Here is a 21,156-nt window from a genome sequence, read left to right on the forward strand (position 1 = left end):
TTATGCATTGCTAAGGGTGTTTATAAAATAAACTCCCAAATTGGAATTATTATGTCAAAATTACTTTGCATTTATGATTTATACATATTGTCAAAAGTACCACCCATAATGTCATAAAAAAACACGAATGTCTGCCAGCATTATATGAAATTGGCTTCCCTCTAGAGTGTAATTTATGGAGTATGTAGTAAACATTTGAAGTGTGTGTGTGTGCTCGCACGCGTGTGTGCACACGCATGTGCCTACTTGTTCATCTGTGTGCATTTTGGTATGGATGTCTGAGACCAGCTTTAAGTGTTATCCTCCAGGTGCTGTCCATATTGTTTTATTTATTCATTTATCTATTTATATATTTTTACTGAAAATAGAAAATAGATTCTTCTCTTACATAGTACTGGAAGTTTTAGCTAGAACAATAAGACAATGGAAGGAGAGCAAGGAGATATAAATTGGAAAGGAAGAAGTCAAAGTTTCAATATTTGCAGATCATATGATAGTACACCTTGGTGACCCCAGAAGTTTTACTAGGGAGCTCCTACAGCTGATAATCACTTTCAGCAAAGTCACTGGATACATTAACTCAAAAACAAAACAAAACAAAATACTAGTAACTGTCTTGTGTTTTGAGACAAGGTGTCTCACTGGCCTGGGACTTATTAAGTAGAGCTAAGCTGGCTGGCAAGCAAGCCCCAGACATCCAGCTGTTTCCTCCCCAACTCACTTTATAAACTCTCAGTACCACAGCTGGGTATTTTAGATAGGATCAAGGTGTCTGAATTCAGGCCTTCAGGCCTTCACTGCGAGCCGTTTACTGACAGGATTGTTTCCCCCAATTTATGAACGGGTAACCTGAGGTGAGGAGCAGCATCTTAGATGAACTTAAAACTGCATCGTTTCAGAACAAGAAGTGTGTATGCGCACTCATGAGTGTGCATGAGTGTGTGTGAGTGTGCATGAGTGTGTGAGTGTGCATGAGTGTATGTGTGTATATGTGTGTATGTGTGTGTATGTGTGTGTGCGCGTGTGTGCACATGCTTGTATATGCGTACTTATTCTTGAATCTTTTTTGTTTTTATATTTGAGATACAGTCTCCCAGTCTTCCCCAGGCTGGCCCTGTACTATTGGGTTCAAGTGATACTTGTCTCTGCCTGTTGAGTGTCTGGGTCTATCCATGCACTCTACCACGCTCAGCTCTGACAACTTCTTATATCCTTGCTTCTCTGTGAGAGAGCTGTCCTCTCTGTATTTTTAAAGTATAGATTTTATGTGATGTGTACATACCTGTGAAAAAAAAATCTGACAGAGAATTACTCTCCAGAGTATATAATGACTCAAAAAAGTAAAAAACAAACAAACAAACAACAAATGACCCAATTTAAAATATAGGCTATGGGTCTGAACAGAAAACTTCTTAAAGAAGAAACAAATTGGCCCAAGACACATCTCAAAAAATGTTCATCATCCTCAGCTATTAGGAAAAAGGAAAATCAAAACAGCTTTAAGATTTCATGTAACTATTCATGATACCTATTTCATAACTATCCCCACTCAGAGGAGTTCCTGGGGGCTCACTGCTACAGCACAGAGGTGGACTGTGTGCTAGAGTTCTAAATTCACACAAGATCATTGGCCTTAGCTTGAGAAGGACACTGAACCATGAAATCATAGAGGGCAGAAGACCCGCGAGACCACACACTAACCTTTCTGCCACCCAGACAAGGGGACGAAATTTAAGACAACCTGTGACCTACATCGCCAATCATATAGCTACTAAGGTGTCAGGGCTAAGTCTGAACCCGGGGACAGGTCTCATCATTTGGTTTGTCAAAGAAGAGAAGGAGGGAAACCTTGGGTATATTTTATAGAACTGAGTTATTTCTATGTTAATTAACATCTTCAAAGATAGGGAAAAAGAGATAAGTTTGTTCATTCATTCATTCATTCATTCAACAAATAAATCACAGGGCAGGCCCTATGCTACATATTGGATATACTATTTTTCAAAGATTTATTTTGTTTTACATTGAGTGTGTATATATGGGTGTGCTCACACGAGTGTGAGGGCCATCCCAGGACAGAAGAAGGCCTTGGATCCCCTGGAATTGGAGTTACAGGTGGTTGTAAACTGCTCCACATGGGTGCTGGGAACCAAACTCCGGACCTCTGCAAGAGCAGCAAAGCATTTTTAACTGCAGAGCCGTCTCTCTAGTCCCCATGCATTAAGTCTGTGATGTTGAAGTACAGAGGCGCAGTCCTTGTCTTTGCGGAGACTAGATTTAGAAAACCAGTGGTGACCAATCAGTGAAGACAGTTGAACATCCAGTGTGGAAAGGGACAGTGAGAGACAGAGACAGAAGACACCTGAGAGAATCCAACTGGAGGATCTAGTTTTGACGGTGGAGATCCAGTCAGCTGCAACATACCCACCTCCCGGGAACTGCATCTTCCAGACATCCTGGGCCTCCAGCTGCTGAGCCAGGGCCCCCCTTAGGACCCCAAAGTTCCTGGTTTTCTCTCATTCCTCTTCAAGCAACAGTTCCCCGGTATAGGCAGTCCTACATGTCCCACTTGTCACCATCTCCTTTGCCCGCTTGATAATCACGGTCAACTCCTTGTGAGTTGTTTCTCTCCTTAAAGTTTATTCAGAACTCAAGCTGAGTATGGTTTCTATTTTCTCCCTAGACTCTGGCTGATCTAAGGAGCCTACTTATTTTTATAATTGGAAAAATTTCATTAAAATAACACAAAAGACCACCCCTGCCTCCCACCTCCCAAGAGGAAACACTCTTTAGGGTGTGGAGAGGCCCCTCTGCTCCCAGACTTGAGGGCGATTGTTTTTGTTTCAATTTTGAGCCCTCATGTGAAATTAGGCTTCAGGCTAGAACACCTATTTCTTAGAAAAACACACTTTCTCCTGGAGAGAAATTCTAGAAAGCAGTCTCGGGCTATTGACAAACTATAATGCTGCAAAGGCTCTGGCCAAAGGAAAAAAGGACTCAAGAGAAAGTGTCTGTCTGGAGGAGGAGGCCTAGACAGTGGCCCTGGGTTTGTAGTGCCAGCTGGGTGTCCAGATGGGCAGTCATGGACAGTGCCAGGCTTCAGCTAGTGTCTGCCTGGAGTGGAGACCTGTATCAGCGGTCACTGGAAACTCACCAGCACCTGGAGGCCTCTGGGCTTAGCATCTGCCAGGCTCCCGGGGGTAAGGTCTGCAGTCTACTCAGTCTAGAGGTGAGGATGGCTGTAAGAGATGGTGATGGACTGGCTAGGGGTAGAGAGACTTGGCACGTCACTGTGCCCTGTTGAGTTCCCATTTGCAGGACGATTTTGCTCCACAAGGCAGTGCGGGGTGGACTCTCACAGTTGCAGAGCAGCGAAGAGCTGTCTGGCGGCTCTCCCTCTGTGCCAAGAAGCTTGGCTCTGCAGTTCTAGAGTGTTGTGGGAGGAGGAGAGTGAGTCGAAGCTGCTTTGCCTGGTGGTGGGCTCACTGATTTGGCAGACTTCATTGGAAACGGGTTTTGGTGGAGTTGGAAGTGTGTGACTGCAAATGAGGGCTGAGGGTCTGAGATGCTGGAGACTTACAGAGGAAGGGGCCGGTGACAGAAAGCTCACTCCTAGCCAGTTTTGACAAAGCCAATTTGAAACTGTGATTCCACACTAGACCAGTTGTAAATCATGTATATGTATATGTGTATATGTAAGTGTATGTGTATGTATATGGATATGGATATAATATATATGTATATGATACATATTTCTTTTTTTTATTTTTATTTTTTTATTAACTTGAGTATTTCTTATATACATTTCAAGTGTTATTCCCTTTCCCGGTTTCCGAGCAAACATCCCCCTCCCCCCTCCCCTTCCTTGTGGGTGTTCCCCTCCCAACCCTCCCCCCATTGCCACCCTCCCCGCATAGTCTAGTTCACTGGGGGTTCAGTCTTAGCAGGACCCAGGGCTTCCCCTTCCACTGGTGCTCTTACTAGGATATTCATTGCTACCTATGGGGACAGAGTCCAGGGTCAGTCCATGTATAGTCTTTAGGTAGTGGCTTAGTCCCTGGAAGCTCTGGTTGCTTGACATTGTTGTACTTTTGGGGTCTCGAGCACCTTCAAGCTCTTCCAGTTCTTTCTCTGATTCCTTCAACGGGGGACTTATTCTCAGTTCAGTGGTTTGCTGCTGGCATTCGCCTCTGTATTTGCTGTATTCTGGCTGTGTCTCTCAGGAGCGATCTACATCCGGCTCCTGTCGGTCTGCACTTCTTTGCTTCATCCATTTTGTCTAATTGGGTGGCTGTATATGTATGGGCCACCTGTGGGGCAGGCTCTGAATGGGTGTTCCTTCAGTCTCTGTTTTAATCTTTGCCTCTCCCTTCCCTGCCAAGGGTATTCTTTTTCCTCATTTAAAGAAGGAGTGAAGCATTCACATTTTGATCATCCGTCTTGAGTTTCCTTTGTTCTAGGGATCTAGGGTAATTCAAGCATTTGGGCTAATAGCCACTTATCAATGAGTGCATACCATGTATGTCTTTCTGTGAGTGGGTTAGCTCACTCAGGATGATATTTTCCAGTTCCAACCATTTGCCTACGAATTTCATAAACTCGTTGTTTTTGATAGTTGAGTAATATTCCATTGTGTAGATGTACCACATTTTCTGTATCCATTCCTCTGTTGAAGGGCATCTGATGATACATATTTCAAAATGAGTTCTGCCTTACATTTTCTTCTTGCCTTTATGGAACTTTCTTATTTCCCTGTTCCTTCTCAGCCACAACTGAGATCAGCTCAGTGACCAGGTGTTGGAGACACAAGAGTTTGTAAGGTCCCATTTGTGTGTGTCTGTGGCTCTCTCTTTCTCTCCCTCCTTCCCTCCCTCCCTCCCTCCCTCTCTCTCTCTCTCTCTATATATATATATATATATATATATATATATATATGTGTGTGTGTGTGTGTGTGTGTGTGTGTGTGTGTGTGTGTCTGTGTCTGTGTGTCTTTACTGTTACCACAGTTTTGGTAAGCTGTCTCTCCACAACCTCAGAGTTCCATAAACAAGCAGAACGGGTTCCTTACTGTCGCACACCCACCCCACACCTCGCAGAGCACCTGAAAGGACAAGTGCTTTTTAAATCTGCTGCTGAAGGAAGGGATGATAAACGGAAGTCACTGGACTGATAGACAGAAGCCTTCTAGGGCAGAAACTACACTGGTCTTGCTCATTGCTGTGTCCACGGCGACCAGGAAAGTGCCTGTCGTGGAGTGGGGATTTGGGTATGTATGCTAAGTGACCGACACATGAGCAATGGCCCTAGGCTTCCTTATGGAGGAAACCAGTGAGAAGGGTCTTTACTGCGCTCACAGCACCTAGCTGAAGACCATCCAACGTATGTTAACACAGTGAAAGTTATCTTACTTTTCCCTCTTGCTTTTATAGAACTTTTGACTTCCCAGTTTCTTCTCTCCCATAGCTTAGATCAGCTCAGTGGCCAGACACAATTGTTTGTGTCTGTGTGCCGTTTGTGCGTGTATATTTGTGTGCATCTACGTATGTGTATGTGCAAATGTGCATGTGTGTGCATGTGTGTACATGTATGGGCATGTGTGTATATGTGCATGCAAGTGTGTGTTTATTCATGTGTGAGTACAAGGATATGCTTGCTACTGTGTGTATGTGGAGAGCAAAGGAAAACATTGGTCCTTACTATCTACCTTGTTGAAACAGGGCATCCTGTCGTTCCCTGCCATGTACTGCAGGCTGGCTGGCTTGCAAACTTCCAAGGATTTTTCTGTCTGTCTGTCATCTTGCTGTAGGGGAGCTGGCATCACAGATCTGTGCTACCTTGTCTGGCTTTCTGAGGGTTCTGGGGCTCTGAACTCAAGTCCTCATACTCCACTCGGATGCCAAGTTCTTCACCTACTGAGCTATTTCCTCAGTCCCAAACACCATTTCCTTTGGCACTTGGGTCTCTCACATGGACAGGCATGTAGATGGAGGCAGTGCTGCCTAGTGCCACCAGTGAAAAGACACAGTGGGAAGAGGTGGCTCCTTGTGCAACATTTTGAAAGATGTTTAGGGCAGTGAAAGAGGTATGGGCTCGATGAGAGCCAGCCTGGGTTAGAGCTGAGCTTTTCCTGAAGCAGTGTCAGGCAAGAAGAGTCTTCAACGAGTTCCTCAGAGGGTGTTGTGAGGAAGCATCAACGAATCTGTCCTATTGATTTCCCTCATGGAGATTTTGACTCTCAGAGGGTCCCACACCTAGGAGACAGTCACACCCTGGGCAGGCTCTATGTGAGGACAGTCCATGATTACGGCTAATCCTAGACACGAGGAAGGTACAGGAGAATGTGCAGCCTCGACAACAGGATCAAAGGGATGGGAGGGAGGACTGAATAGCAGCCAGCGGCCATTATCCAGAACCATTATCCAAGAACCGCTATCCAGGAGCCTGGAAGGATTAAAGTTGCAAGGAAGTTTTTCCATAGCAAAGGACCTGGCACATTGCTAGGTGTACATCAGGAAACGTGAAGCACGACTCCTTTGAGTCTGACATGAAGCCTGGGTCCACACCCTGTCCCTGAAGAACTGGGAGAGTGTCTTGAGATGGAGAAAGCAGGACAGTGCCTGAGTCAGCTCCGTGGCCAGGCAGTAAATCATCTTAACAGTTGCTTATTTACCTTGCTTGGTTATTAAGGTTTTCTATCCTATATAGAAGGCTTGGGGGTGACCAGGAATTTTATGATGTGTTTCTCTGGGTCCACAAGGCTTGTATCTTACCCTTGACTCAGAAAGCCCGATTCTAAAATGAATTACATGATCTGGAAGGGAGTAAAGCACCCTTCCACAATGGGGAAGGCTGACCTCCAAAGACATGTGTCCCTGTGTACAGAGCCATCCCAACTCTACTGAGCAGGCCGAAGGAACACAAGGAGGCCCAGTAGTAGAAGATAGAGTTCTACTCTCTGGGGGATGGGTGCTCTCTAGGAACCAAACAGTTCCAAAGGTTCTGGGGGAACTGAGGGACTGGCTTGTTCCTTGTCCCTGTACCATTTCCTAATGCAGGGTTCCACAGTGGTGAGAGCCTCGGCCTGTGAACAGTATTGTACTGGGACCAGTTCTCTGTCTAACGGTGTTAGTCGCCTTTCTCCTCACTGTGACAAAGGCCCTGAGAAAAGCTACTTAAGAAAGGAAGGAAGGAAAGAAGGATTTATTTTGGCTGGTGGGAAGGTGTAGCAATGGGAGCAGGAACAGCTGGTCAGATTGCATCCATAGTCAGGAAGCAGAGAGTGATGAGTGCCCCTGGTCCACTCATGTCTTTGTGTGCAGTCCCAGGACTTCCACCCATGAGATGACGCCACCTATTCAGAGCAAGCATTTTTATCCCAGGTAAACCTCCCTCAAAGACCCCCCAGAAGTCAGTTTTCTAGGTGATTCTAAATCCCATGAGGTTGACCATCCCATATGACCACGGACAAATCTCTTAACCTATCACACACTTCGATTTTCTCAACCGTAATGGAGAGATAATGTCAACTATAGGTTTGTTCTCAGAGTGAGAGGGTCACTGTACAGAACACTTTCTGGGTCTCTGGTCTGTGTTACCATTTCTCCAGGAAATGTAAGCTTTTTAGATATAGAATATTTTTAAAATGTATGTATGGCTAGGTGTTCTGCCTTGAGTTCAGTCTGTCACAAAATAGGTAGTGCTACATTTTGTGTGGGTGGGAAATAAGTTAATTAAGAACATCTGTGTATGTTTTGAGCCCCTTGATGAATGTCATGAGCCTGCTCATAGGAAGCTTCCAGTCATGTGGGTGGGGTGAAAGCAGGTACCACTGACCTCCCTAAACATTCTCTAGGTTCCATGAAACATTTTCCCCACGATACATTTAGCAATGCCCAAATTGAACTTGGGGAATGCGTTTATGAGATACATTAGGTAAGAAGGACTGAGAAAGTCTATAATAAAAGAGTATGTTTAAAATTAAAACATTGAAGGAAAGTAAGTGGATGTTTACAAGGTATGAACATTACTTTGAAGGAGAGGTGAAGCTCATCAAGGATAGAATTATCCATGAGTCTGTGAATTTATCATAATCTATGAATTATGTTGAACAGCACGATTATAGCACCTGATTTAAAGTGGTTATATAGAGAGTGTGTCTCTGAGGAAATGCATTTTGATAGCAACTTGACCAATTAGGTAGCAGGTAAGAAAGGGGGCTAGACGATGCTTCAGGTACAGAAAGAGTCTTATTATGAAAAGCTCCTGCGGAAGGAGAAGTTGACTGAAGAACAGAAAGAGCTGCTTGGATGCAGCAGGTAAGGATTAAAAAAAAAAACAAAAAAAACAAAAAAAAAACAAAAAAACAAAATAAATCAAAAATAAATCCCTCTCCACAAACCAGAAAAGACAGGATTGCTGCCTTTGAGGAACTCATTCCTTAAGGAAAAGCTCGCAGAATTTTTCTGTTAAAAGTAGATGGTTGCCCAAATATATCAGGAAGAAGACATTAATGTCAGGAATAACCCCTCACCGGCTGACACAAAGCGCTCAGTTTTGAGTGTGTCTCTAGGTGACTGAGTTTTCAAACAGCAGATGTGCTTTCTCTAGTTTTGGCTGGGCTTGTGCTAGCATTAGATCATGAGCATCCCATCTGGGTTACATACAAGCGACTGAGAGACTGGATAGCCACACCATGCACACACCCATGCCTAACCTACTCCTTTTCTCTCCAGATCCTTTAAAAGGCAAACAAGGTATTTCAAAACAACTCTCTTGGCTAGAAGACAGGCATCAGGCATTGGAACCACACACTACCTCCTCCTCACTACCTCCTGGCAACTATGGTGTGTCTTCTGCGTCAATGGTTGTGCTATCCTGAGTCTTGTATAGAAGGAATTGTGGCATATACAGGTCTTTCAGGATTGTTTTCTCCATACAGTGTAATCCTTTGAAGACTCAGCCAGTTTGTCACTTGTATAAACAGCTTGATTTTTATTCCTGAGGTCATGTTCATGGTAAGGATGGGCCACAGTTTGTCCAACTATCCCAGCTGAAGTACAACTGGTTTGTTTCCAGGTTTTGGCTATCATTTATAAAACCGCTGTAAACACTCTGGGAAGGAATTTTATAGAGTGTGAAGCTCCTGTTTTACTGGGATAAGTTCTCAGTAGTGCACGCATCCAGCTACACGGGAGCTGCATGGTTAACTTTTAAGGAAATTGGCTCACTGTGGCACTACTGTTTTGTGTCCCCATTAGAAGTGGTTGAAGGGGCCATTTTCTCCAACTCCTCACCAGCATTTGGCATCATCCCTGTGAAGGTTTTGAACACTGCAGTAGGTGTGTGGTAATACTGTACTGTGGTTTTGATTTGCTACGAACTGCGACCGAGGCAGCGAGCACCCTGGGGAAGAAATAAGTACTTGTTGTTGGAAAAAGTAGGGACGATTCCAAAAAGGGTCATTTGAAAGAGATTGAGAAAATAATGGGATAGAGAGGTTAGGGATTGGTGGGCATTTACAGGAAAAGTAAGGGGTTGCACTTGACTTCGTTATGTCAACCATGTTTGTCTTTCAGAGTGCTGTAAACACTTGATGCCATTAAAGATAGGAATATAATTGTATTGGGAGAATAGGAGAGTTAAGGTGAGAGTGGTTTGTATGGGAGAGTTCAATGCTTTTGGCCCAGTTATAACCGCGTAAACAAGGGCATATATTGAGTCCGGAGACAGCTACAGAAGCATCAGACAGAGAGGTCAGTACAAAAGCTATGCACGTTAGAGAGCAGCTGAAGCCGGGGGAAAGGAAGGGGGAGCATAAAGAGGAACTTCCTTTTTTTTTTAACCATTATAGGCATTTGAAAAAAATTGAAATACCGTTGCAACATCATCTTGAATAAGAGAATTTAAAAGTATATACAGAAAGAGAGAAAGGGGCTGACAAGATGGTTAGATGGGTAGCCTGCCAAGCTTCATGGCCTGAGTTTGATCCCCAGTCCCCACAGGGTGGGTGGAGAGAGCTGTCTTCTTCCAAGTTATCCTCTGACCTCTGCAGACATGCCACAGCGTTTCTGCACACATCCGCAAACATCCACACACCCCATACACACACACACACACGCACGCACGCACGCACGCACACACACACATGCACACACACACGCGAAAGTAATTAAGAGGAAAAAGAATAGAATCGCAGACTTAATAATTAACTTTTTACAAGAGACAAATGTATTTCAGATGTCACCGAGAGGGTAGGAGGGGTGGGAGAGAAGAGACACAGGCAAAGGGAGACACGTGGAAATCACTGTTTACTCTCAAGTGGAAACTGAGACAGTGCCCTGGAACTAGGACTTGGAATGAACTCGGCTTCACTCCAAGATCAGAGGCGAGGAAGTTCTTCCCTACGCAGTTGAGTTCGTTCATAGTTTTCAAACGTCCTGCATGGCATATTGCTTTTTAGTCGCCAGTGAGAATTCTAATTTTCCCAATGGATGTGGCAGTATGTGATTTAAAAATTGTATTTTTAAAATTTTCCATATAATCTGTTTATCACGTTCTTTTTCCCTACCTCAACTCATCCTTGATTCTTCCCTACTTCCTACCTACAAACTTCATATTGATTTCTCTTTAAAAAAAAAAAAAAAGAAAGAAAGAAACCTACAGCACAAAAGCACCCCGGAAACATGGAATCTCTCTTGCATTGGCCAACTGAGCAATAGGCTGGCCCTGGAGTGTACCAGGCCACTGCATTGGAGAAAACTGATAATAGTTCTCCCAGCAGCTATAAGTTTCAAATGGCTTTTTGGTTAGGGCTGGGACTTTGTGCCCACTCCCACTTCTCTGAGCTGTGTTTTTGTCTGGCTTGAATCTCCTTCCAGGTCTTGTGCATGCTACCACAGCCCTGGGTTGTATGCCTGCTCTGTTGTATCCGAAAATTGCTGTTTCCTTAGGGTTGTCTATCATTTGAAGATCTTAAAAGTCTTACTGCTTTCTTTCTGCATAGATCTATGAGCATTCAGGGAAGGGGTGTGATAAAGACATCACATTTAATGCCGAGGGCCCCAAAGTCTTCCACTCTCTCCCTATATTGTCTTACTAGAGGTTTCTGTGCTAATTACCATCTACTGAAAGATGTTTTTCTCCTAAGGTTTAAGTAGTGTATTGATCTATGCGAATTAGCACTATGTCTTTAAGAATAACATTATTGCTCTGCTTAGTTATTTGAATAATAACTGTACTTTTCCCCCTGGGGCCATGACCTACCTAATCTCAGATACTTGGCCTCATGAACAATATTAGATATGGCTCCTTCTCCTGAAGCAAGGCTTAACTCCAGTCAGAAAGGGGTTGTCACTCCTGTAACATTTGTGCCAGGATTGCACCAATTGAATATAGATTGAGGGCAGGTTGCTATTGTAGCTCACGAGGTTGGGTGAGCTTGGCGTTTACATTTCTTTTTCTAGTAGCATATATGGTACTTTCTAGTACTATGAAGGCCTGTCAGTAGGGTGAAACTTCTATTCGAGCAACAGCTCAGTTTCTCCACATCTTATGACATGAGTATGTGGTGTCTTCAGCAATAGTCTTAATGTCAGGATATGGAGAGTAACCAATACAATTGGCAGGAGACCATGATGTTCAGGGAGTGGCCTATGGACCCCTTTCCCCAGTGACTCAATAAGGTAACCCATTCCTGGTACTGGAGGTTATCTCTGTATAACATTATATTTTATTTCTCCTTCCTTAGAAGATCCTTTCCTTTCCCCTGGTCCTTTAGTAGCTACTTAGCCTCTGCGGGTATTCTAAATGAGATGCACTCATCTGAAGCTTAAATGCTAACATCCACATTTAAAAGAAAATGTAACGTTTGTCTTTCTGGTTTCGGTTACCCCACTCAAGATGGTTGTCTGTCCATCCATCAATTTACTTACAGATTTTATAAGTCAAATGTTATTAATAGATGATTAATATCCCATTATGTGAATGTACTAGATTTTCATGATCCATTTCTCAGTTGACTGGAGTCTAGGCTGTTCCCAATTTCTGACTTATGAATTGAGCAGCAGTGACCATGACAAAGTATTTCTGGAGTAGGATGCAGAGCCCTTCAGTGTACGCCCAGGGGTGGTACAGCTGGATTTTAGGGTAGGTCTATTTCCAGATGTAGGTGCCCTCACCCTGACTTCCACAGTGGTTGTACCAGTTTGCATTGCCATTAGTAACGAGTATGGGTTTCATCTCCCCTCATCTTTGCTAGCATCTGCTGTCATTTGTTTTGGTCATCTTGGCCAATCTGACTTGGGTAGGGTGAAATCTCAAAGTAGTTTTATTTTGCATTTTCCTGATGGCTCAGGATATGGAACATTTTAAAGAGATTCTCGGCCATTTATGCCTCATCGTTTGAGAGTCTGTTTATTCCTGTACCCTGTTTTAAATTGGGTTGTTTCCTTGATGTCCAGGTTTTTGAATTCTTTGCATAATCCAGATATTAACCCTCTGTCCGATGTGTAATTTGTAGCAATTTTCCCTATTCTACATGCTGCCTCTGCTCAGGTGACGGTGTCCTTTGCTACACAGAAACTTTTCAGCTTCATGAGTATCCTTATCTGTAGGCAACAACATTTTATACACAAAAGACCCCAAAGAGTCTATCAGAGAACGTCTCCAGCTAATAAATACCTTCAGCAAAGTATCAGGATAAAAATAACATGCAAAAATCAATATAAAAATGACAACCATCCTAAGAAAGAAATCAGGGAAACAACACTTGTCAAAATAGCCTTAAATATAAAAATATCTTGGAATAATCTAACCAAGCAAGTAAAAGACTTGTTTAATAAAAAACTTTGAGACTGAAGAAAGAAATCGAAGAGCTATTGGAAGATAAAACGATCTCCCATGTTTATGGATTGGTTGGACTGATACTGTGAAAATGGCTGTTTTACAAAAATCAATGTACAGATTTAATGCAGCACCTACCAGAATTTCCAACACAGCTCTTCACATAGAATGCCAAAAAATATTCTTAAGTTTCATATGGAAACACAAAAAGCTCATGATAAGGAAAATAATACAGAATAATAAAAGAACTGCTGGGGGCATCACAATCCCAGATTTTAAGTTATATTATAGAGCTACAGCAATAATATCAACCTGACAGTGGCATAAAGATAGACATTGATTAAGGGAATAGAAATTGAAGATACAGACATAATTCTACACACCTATGGACACCAAGAGTGCACTCAGGAGAAAAGAGATCTTTAACAAGTAGTGGTGATCAAATTGGATAGCTGTACTGTAGAAGACTAAAAACAGATCCACATTCATTATCCTGCACAACTCCTCTTGGATCAAAGACCAGAGAGCCTGGATCTGATAGAAGAGAAACTGGGCGCAGGCTTGAACTCATTGGCGCAGGAAGGAACCTTCTGAACAAGATCCCAATGGGGCAGGCATTAAACAAATCTTAATAAAATAAAAAGCAAGTAAATTAAGTTTTCAAATTGAGGAAGAGCTAATTTAATAATAAAACTAAGGAAAAAGAAAAATAGGGCTGAAGAGATGGCTGCGTGGATAAAGTGCTTGCTATACAACCATGAGGACTAGAGTTGAGAGCCCCAGAGCCTACATAAAAGCCAGGCGGATATGGTATTCATGATGTAATCCCAGCCCTTAGGAGGGGGAGATAGGGGACCCCAAGGACAAGCTGGCTAGCTAGACTAACTAATCCAAGAGCTCCCATTTCAGTGAGAGACCCTGCCTCAGAAAATAAAATGGAGAGCTATTAAGGAAGACACTTGACATTAGCCTCTGACCTTCCACACATCCCTACACACATGAACAGCATGGATAATATACATTGCACACATCCAAAGAAGGGGAATTATAAAATAAGAAAATGGGACTGGAGAGATGGCTCAGCAGTGAAGAGCATTAGCTACTCTCTGAGATGGCCCAGGTTCAACTCCCAGCACCCAAATCCAGTAGCTCACAGCTACGTGGTGTAACTCCTGTTCTGTGGCATTCAGTAGCCTCTTCTATCCTCTGAGGGTACCCAACATATGTGGCACACACAGAGATGAACAAGCACACATACATATGCACATAATAATAAGTGCAATTTTAGAAATGAGGAACAGGTTTCCTCATTTCCAAATGAGATATGTATCAAAGGTCAAACGTGACTAGTAAGTAATGCTTGGATTTCAAGGTCAAGTGCATCCAACTGTGGCGTGTTGGCCCTCATTCTTTGCATCTCTCCCTGAAGAGAAAGCATACAAACCCCAAACTTGACGCGGAAACTTGCAGACCATGATTTGTTATGAAGATATATAAACCGTCAACAAACAGACATGACTACTGTCTCTCAGTTGGGCAAGCATTAGGAAAATTAGCATGATCATGCTTTTGGCCAAAGCAAGCATCAGTTAGTTTCATAGTCAAAATGGTGTCCTCCCTGATCTTTCATAATAAAAGTTACAGTTTAAAATATACTAATAAGAAGAAAGTAAGCAAAACAAAGATACTGTGATTTAAAGAAACAAATGCCCAAGCAACAAATAAGACAGAAATACATACATTTTAGAAATCATTTATTTATATAGGCATATATATGAATAAATGTTCCATATGTATGTATTTTGCCTGCACACACACACACACACACACACACACACACACACACACACACACACACAGAGCATCACATGAGTACAGTGCCCCAAAGGCCAGAAGAGGCTGTCAGATGCTCCGGGTCTGGAGTTACAGATGGTTGTGAGCCATCATATGGTGCTGGGAATGAATCTGGAGCCTCTTGAAGAGCAACAGTCAGTGCTCTTAACCACTGAGACATCTCTCTGGCACCAGAAACATTTGCCTTTTTAAAAATAAAGGGTCTAAAGCTACTGTGTCTTAAAAACAACATGATTGTATTTGTATGACTCTGTGTCACTGTCTTAGTCCAGATGAGGCCAGTGATTTAGAAAGTGAATTAAAACACTGAGGTACTGTGTTTCTCATGTAAATCAAAATTAAGTGGCAAACTAGAAGTAAGATAAAACTTTGTTACGTTGACCAAGAGAACCTATCAGAGTGGACAGTATATTGAATGGTAAACTACTAGATAAAATTTGTCAAAAAGCAGAGACAAGAGAAAAATAACCAATGCTCCCTATCCAGTGCTCTCTATCCAGTCCTCCTTGTCCAATGTTCCCTATTCGGTATGTAGGGAATTAGAATTGATACTTTTCAAGGACGGGTGTGGTGGTTTGAATATGTTTGGCCCAGGGAGTGGCACTATTAGGAGGTGTGGCCTTGTTGGAGTAGATGCTGCCTTGGTGGAAGTGTGTCCCTGTGGGGGTGGGCTTTGAGACCTCCCCTTCTTACCACATGGGAGCCAGTCTCCTCCTAGCAGCCTTCAGATAAAGACGTAGAACTCTCAGCTCCTCCTGCACCATGCCTGCCTGGATGCTGCCATGTTCCAGCCTTGATGATACTGGACTGAACCTCTGAACCCAATTAAATATTGTCCTTATAAAAGTTGCTTTGGTCATGATGTCTGTTCACAGCAGTAAAACCCTAACTAAGACAACCACTTAGAGAAAATCTTGAAGATAAAGTTCACTCATAATAGTCACAAATATTGTGAAATACATGGCATACAAAATCCTACAGGATGAATAGAAGATCCCATAGAGAGAAAACAGTTATACAGCCCTACATACATATAAACCCAACCTTTTCAGACAAACATGCTCATAGAAAGAAATCTCTCCCTGTTAGGAAGACAGTGTAAGCCCAGGAAGATTTTTAAAGCTGAATTTGACAAGTTAACTCTTTGTAAAAGAAAATGTGTGTAACATCAGAGACATTTTGAAATAGATTACCAGGAGGAAGGATTTTTCCCATATATATTAATATATGTTATACATTTACTTATTGGTATTAGATAAAGACAAGTCAACAATAGTGTGTATGAATGCATAGAGTCTCCTTCTGGTAAACTGTTCTAGGAAAAAAACTGAGATAGGTAAGATAGAGGCATATATGAGTGCTAAGATTGTAACTTGGTATACTAGAAAAAAGTTAAAACAAACAAACCAGTAAGTGATGGGATTGGATCAGCAGGTCAAGGCTCTTGCCACTAAGCCTCATGACCTGAGTTTGACCTGGGACCTACATGGTGTAAGAAGAGAATTGACTCATGAAAGCTATTGACTGGCCTCTACATGTACACACACACACACACACACACACACACACACACACACACACACACACACACACACACAAAGTCCATGCTTTAAAAAAAACCCAATAACCTATGTCCATCAGTAGGAGAAAACCTACGCTCCTGTCTGTGGCCTGAAAATATTATACAACTGTTAAACAGAAGGTAGACGATACAAACGCATCAACCTAGACATAAATATAGTATATTGTGAACTGAAAAGAAATATCACTAAGTTGAAAGACGATAGTCTTGTTGTAGGGTCAGGCAGGTGGCGTGTTGTGGCTTAGATTTTAAACATCCCACATGGATCCCACTCTAAATGAGTGATCACCAGCCTGTGGTGTTACTGGGGCATGATGGAACCTTTAGTGTATGAGAACCTTTGGGAGGTGAGGGAACCTTTAGGAAGCAAGACCAGTAAGAAACCACCGAGGCCATGGGGACGGGGCATGGCCTTGAAACTTTGCCTTTCTCTTTCTGTTTTCTTTTGCTTCCTGGTTTCTATTAGGTGAGCGGGTAATAGAACTGAATGACTCTGGACTGAAATCTTTAGAACAGAAAACCCAGACAAATATCTCCTTCTTTTAAGTTGATTCCCTTGAGCATTTTGTCATGGTTATTAAAGCTGAATAATACAGTGTAGCACTATTTATACTAGATCACACAATGCTATAAATATTTGTACTAGATCACACAATGCTATAAATATTTATACTAGATCACACAATGCTATAAATATTTATACTAGATCACACAATGCTATAAACCTTTGGATGTATAGTCATTTGTCACGTACCCTTGGGGTTACATTCTGAGAGGGTGTTATTGAGGAAATTCACCTTTGTATGAACAGCTACCTCTCTGGAGGATAAAGTCATGTAGGACCTCTGTGGTTTAGGCAGTCTGCTGCTGACTGAAGCATCACCGTCCGTTATGTGGCACAGGAGAACATGCTTATGGGCATCAGGAAAGGATCTGTAGAGATCTACCTCAGAATTTTGTGCTAGGGATGTGGGACTCCAGGAAGGGTGAAGGACTCTTTTTAGATAGCACTGTATTATTTGAAGGCTAATTAAAAATAACTGATCAGAATATGTAAAAGAAAAGCAACTCTTTAAGTATAGATTATTGGGGAAAGACTTGAAGGAAATTTACAAGATTTTTGGTGAGTGAGTTGCCTGGGTCCTAACACCACAGCAATGGGTGAAGGGAAACAGGACAGCAAAGGCCCAGAGACCTTCACAGCTCAGACCTGAGGTTCTTGCAAAGTGACTTTCCAGTCTCCCTGTCCTCTCATTCACTGGATTTTCTAAGTTCACCATCATATATTTAATTCCTCAACTTACTTTTTTTAATAAAGGTTTACTTATTTTATGTATTAATGAGTACACTGTCCATGTCTTCAGGGACCCCAGAAGAGGGCATCGAATCCTATTACAGATGGTTGTGAGCCACCATGTGGGTGTTGGGAATTGAACTCAGGACCTCTGGAAGAGCAGTCAGTGCTCTTAACCACTGAGCCATCTCTCCAACCCCCTCGACTTTTTTTTTTTTTAACCTGTATACTTAAGGAAGCAAGCTGATCCCTTGAGGTGTGGATCTTCTGGGTATAACATTTTCTGTCCTTTTTACTGCTTTCATAGGTCATCTTTCCCTCTCTGAAATCAAACTGGGATTGTTTTCTTCAAGACATTCTAGCAGGGCTTTACTCTAGTAACCAAGATAGCAGCTCCGTGCTCATGCTTGGATTAGTTCTTCAATTAAACACGGAAAATCATTGTATTCCTCAATGCCATTGTTCACATTTCTTGTTAGATACATGCCCTTGAAACTACAAGGTTCAAGAGGGGAAACGGTAATGGTAGTGAAAGGAGTGGGAACACCAAACAATGGGCATGTGCCGCACACGACATTAACTTCTTCTCTAGTCTTGAAAGAAGATGGCGTGATTCTCACATGGTAACACTATCAGCGGAGGGGTTTCAAGAGCATATGGTGGACTATTCCCTCCTGGAAGCAGATCTGTCCCTAGGCTTTTTTTGGACTTCTTTTCCTCCTGAGATGGAACCTGGAAATGGTGGTTGGTAGAGACACCAGCAGATATGCTACAAGCTCCTAGAAGGTGCTGGCACCTTCTATGAGAAGACATCATGCTTGTTTTGCCAAGCAATGTGAGCAAAAAAAAGAGCAGCCAAGCAATTCAATGATAGGACCAGACATTAGGACTTTTTTCCCTCTGTGCTAAATATTGAACTTGGAGCCTTATGAATCCCACGCAAGCAGCTTCCCACTGAGCTGTATCCAAACCCCTCCTTTTTGTGAGACAAGATCTCATTGTATATCCCAGGCTGGCTTTGAACTCACTGTGTAGCCCAGGCTGGTGTGGATGCTCCTGCCTTTATCTCCTGGGTGCTGGGATTACAGGAGCGTGACAGCCTAGGGTTGGGGCTTCTAATTTCTCAGGGAACAAGGTGGGAAGAGAGGCAGGGAAGGGCATATTCACAAGTATGATTAGCACTTACAGATTGTATTACCTATCACAGCATCTTGTAATTGGCAAGCCACATGTGTCACTACTTCAGGTCCAGAGAGAGAGAAGAGAGAGAGAGAGAGAGAGAGAGAGAGAGAGAGAGAGAGAGAGAGAGAGAGAGAGAGAGAGAGAGAGAGAGAGAGAGAGAGAGAAGAGAGAGAGAGGAAGAGAGAGAGAGAGGAGAGGGAGAGGAAGAGAGAGAGAGAGGAGAGGGAGAGGAAGAGAGAGGAGAGGGAGAGGGAGAGATAGAGGAGAGGGAGAAGGAGAGGGAGAGAGAGAGAGGAGAGGGAGAAGGAAAGGGGGAGAGACACAGACACAGACAGAGACAGAGAGATAGAGAAGACATAGGCAGAGAAACAGAGACAGAGACAGATAGAGACAATGAGGTAGAGACATGGAGAGAGACAGAGAGATAGGGAGAGATAGAGAGACAGAGAGACACAGGCAAAGAGGGACAAGGAGAGACAGGGAAACAGAAACAGGAAGGAAGAGAGAGACAGGGGGAGAGACAGAAAGGCAGAGAGACAGAGACAGTGAGAAAGACAGAAAGAGATAGACAGTGACACAAGAGAGACACAGAGAGACAGATGCTCACTCCTGGCTGTAACAGGTAACTGCACCTGTTCCAGGATGCTGCCTCTCATCTATCCAGGCTCCAGTCCCCTCATCCTCGCCCTGCAAGGAGCAAAAAAATTACTTTGAAAATCCATTCCATTTTGGCCTGCAGAAAAATAGCGTGTAATCTCCAAATGAGGAGATGGGGCCAGTTACCCAAGGATATGAGGAGGAAAATGTTGACCAAGGCTCTGGCGATGGTCCCAAACCCCAGAGCATCTGTGACAACTCTAGCCGCTCTTTGTAAACCATGGAGATTGGTGAGATGAGACAGAAGGATGAAAGGACCCTGCATCCAAGGAGGATACACCTCAAAACAGCCCCATCTTACTGCAGTTGGTGAAAATGCAGACAGGAGAACCCAGTGGTTTTCACTGAGAACCATTTTTTCCTGGCTTTTAAGCTGTAATGGACACCTTTAATCTCCCACAAGGAGATGGCAATTGGCCTGGTGCAAGACTCCAGAGTATTAAGAAGGCTCCCAAAGAGATGCTCACAAAAGACTTCTGTACATACACAGACTCCTCCAAACCATGCTGATGAATGTAAACAGACGGGCATGACAAAGAGCCAGGTTCCGCCCCTAACCCCTGAATATACGTTGGCTGAAGCACGAAGGGAGAAAACATTTAGTTGTTGAGATATGCCTGAGGTTTTGCTGAGCTCTGAAATTCTGGAGCGTAGGGTGAGTGTGGCCTGCCTTTTGCCAAACCCCAAATACTGCAGGCTTAAGCCTTCCCTATAAGCAATTAGATAATAGTCCTTATATTCTGAGGACTTCTCAATTGTTTCACCACCACCACCTCCTCCTCCTCATCCTCCTCTTCCCCTTCATCCTCTTCCTCTTCCTTTTCCTCTTCCTCCTCCTCTTCCTCTTCCTCCTCCTCCTCCTCCTCCTCCTCTTCCTCCTCCTCCTCCTTCTCCTTTTAAAGGAAACAAAATAATTGTCTTTGTCTCTGGGTAATTTTCCTAATATTTTCACAATTAAATAATTACTTCAACCCCTGAATTAAAAAACTGCCCATCTGTCTCTGTGGACACAGTAGGCTGCCAGCTGCTTTAAATGTTATTCAGAGTGATCAGGTTAAGGCCTCTGTTTACGTCCTTAGAAATTAGCGCAAGGAAGCCAGCTTCACAACGCAGCAGACAATTCTATTTATAATGCTTAATTAATCCTCTCCAGTTACTCACAGAGCTCTGTTTGCGACCTTTCGTTTCCCACCTCGCCCAAACGCATCCCAAGAGAAGAGTTAAAAACGTGAACACTGGTAGAATTTGCTGGGGCTTTGGTTAAATAAGGAAGAGCTGGGCAGATGAGCTCTTGATAGCTCACTAATCGCATAGCAGAAGGAACTGTCAAGTTGGGCAGCCATTGATGAAACATTTCATCAAAATCCTGAGCTGGCGAGAGGTAGAGAGTAAAAGGAGGGGTTGTCCATGCTTAACCTTGCCGTCCAATCCCAACTCTGAGGGTCAATCCTGGCCTATGAGACAACGGAGAGAGGAAATACTGAGCCGGTTGGATTAGTCTCAGGCTTCTTCTATGCACCGCTCGAACTTCTACGCAGTTCTTGAGCTTCTGTGCAAGACTATTGGCAGTCTAAGTTGCCCTCTCTTTGACACAGAAAATCCAGTGATAACCAAGTCAATCCACTTGCAGTCTCTTACCTTAGCTATTACAAATAGAGGGAACCTGGGCAGTTCCAAGCCCCCAGAAAGCTGTCATGCACTGCAGAGATAGACTGCGTACTCTTGAGAAGAAACCCCGGGGTAGAAG

General features: G+C 43.2%; 1 protein-coding gene across 9 annotated transcripts in view; it reads right to left on the reverse strand.

Moving 5' to 3' along the window:
- Ankfn1 (ankyrin-repeat and fibronectin type III domain containing 1) overlaps positions 1 to 21,156 on the reverse strand; it is a 348,355-nt gene that overhangs the window by 101,257 nt on the left and 225,942 nt on the right.

Source organism: Rattus norvegicus, chromosome 10, assembly GCF_021556685.1.
Source record: "Rattus norvegicus strain SHRSP/BbbUtx chromosome 10, alternate assembly SHRSP_T2T, whole genome shotgun sequence".
Taxonomy (NCBI): domain Eukaryota; kingdom Metazoa; phylum Chordata; class Mammalia; order Rodentia; family Muridae; genus Rattus; species Rattus norvegicus.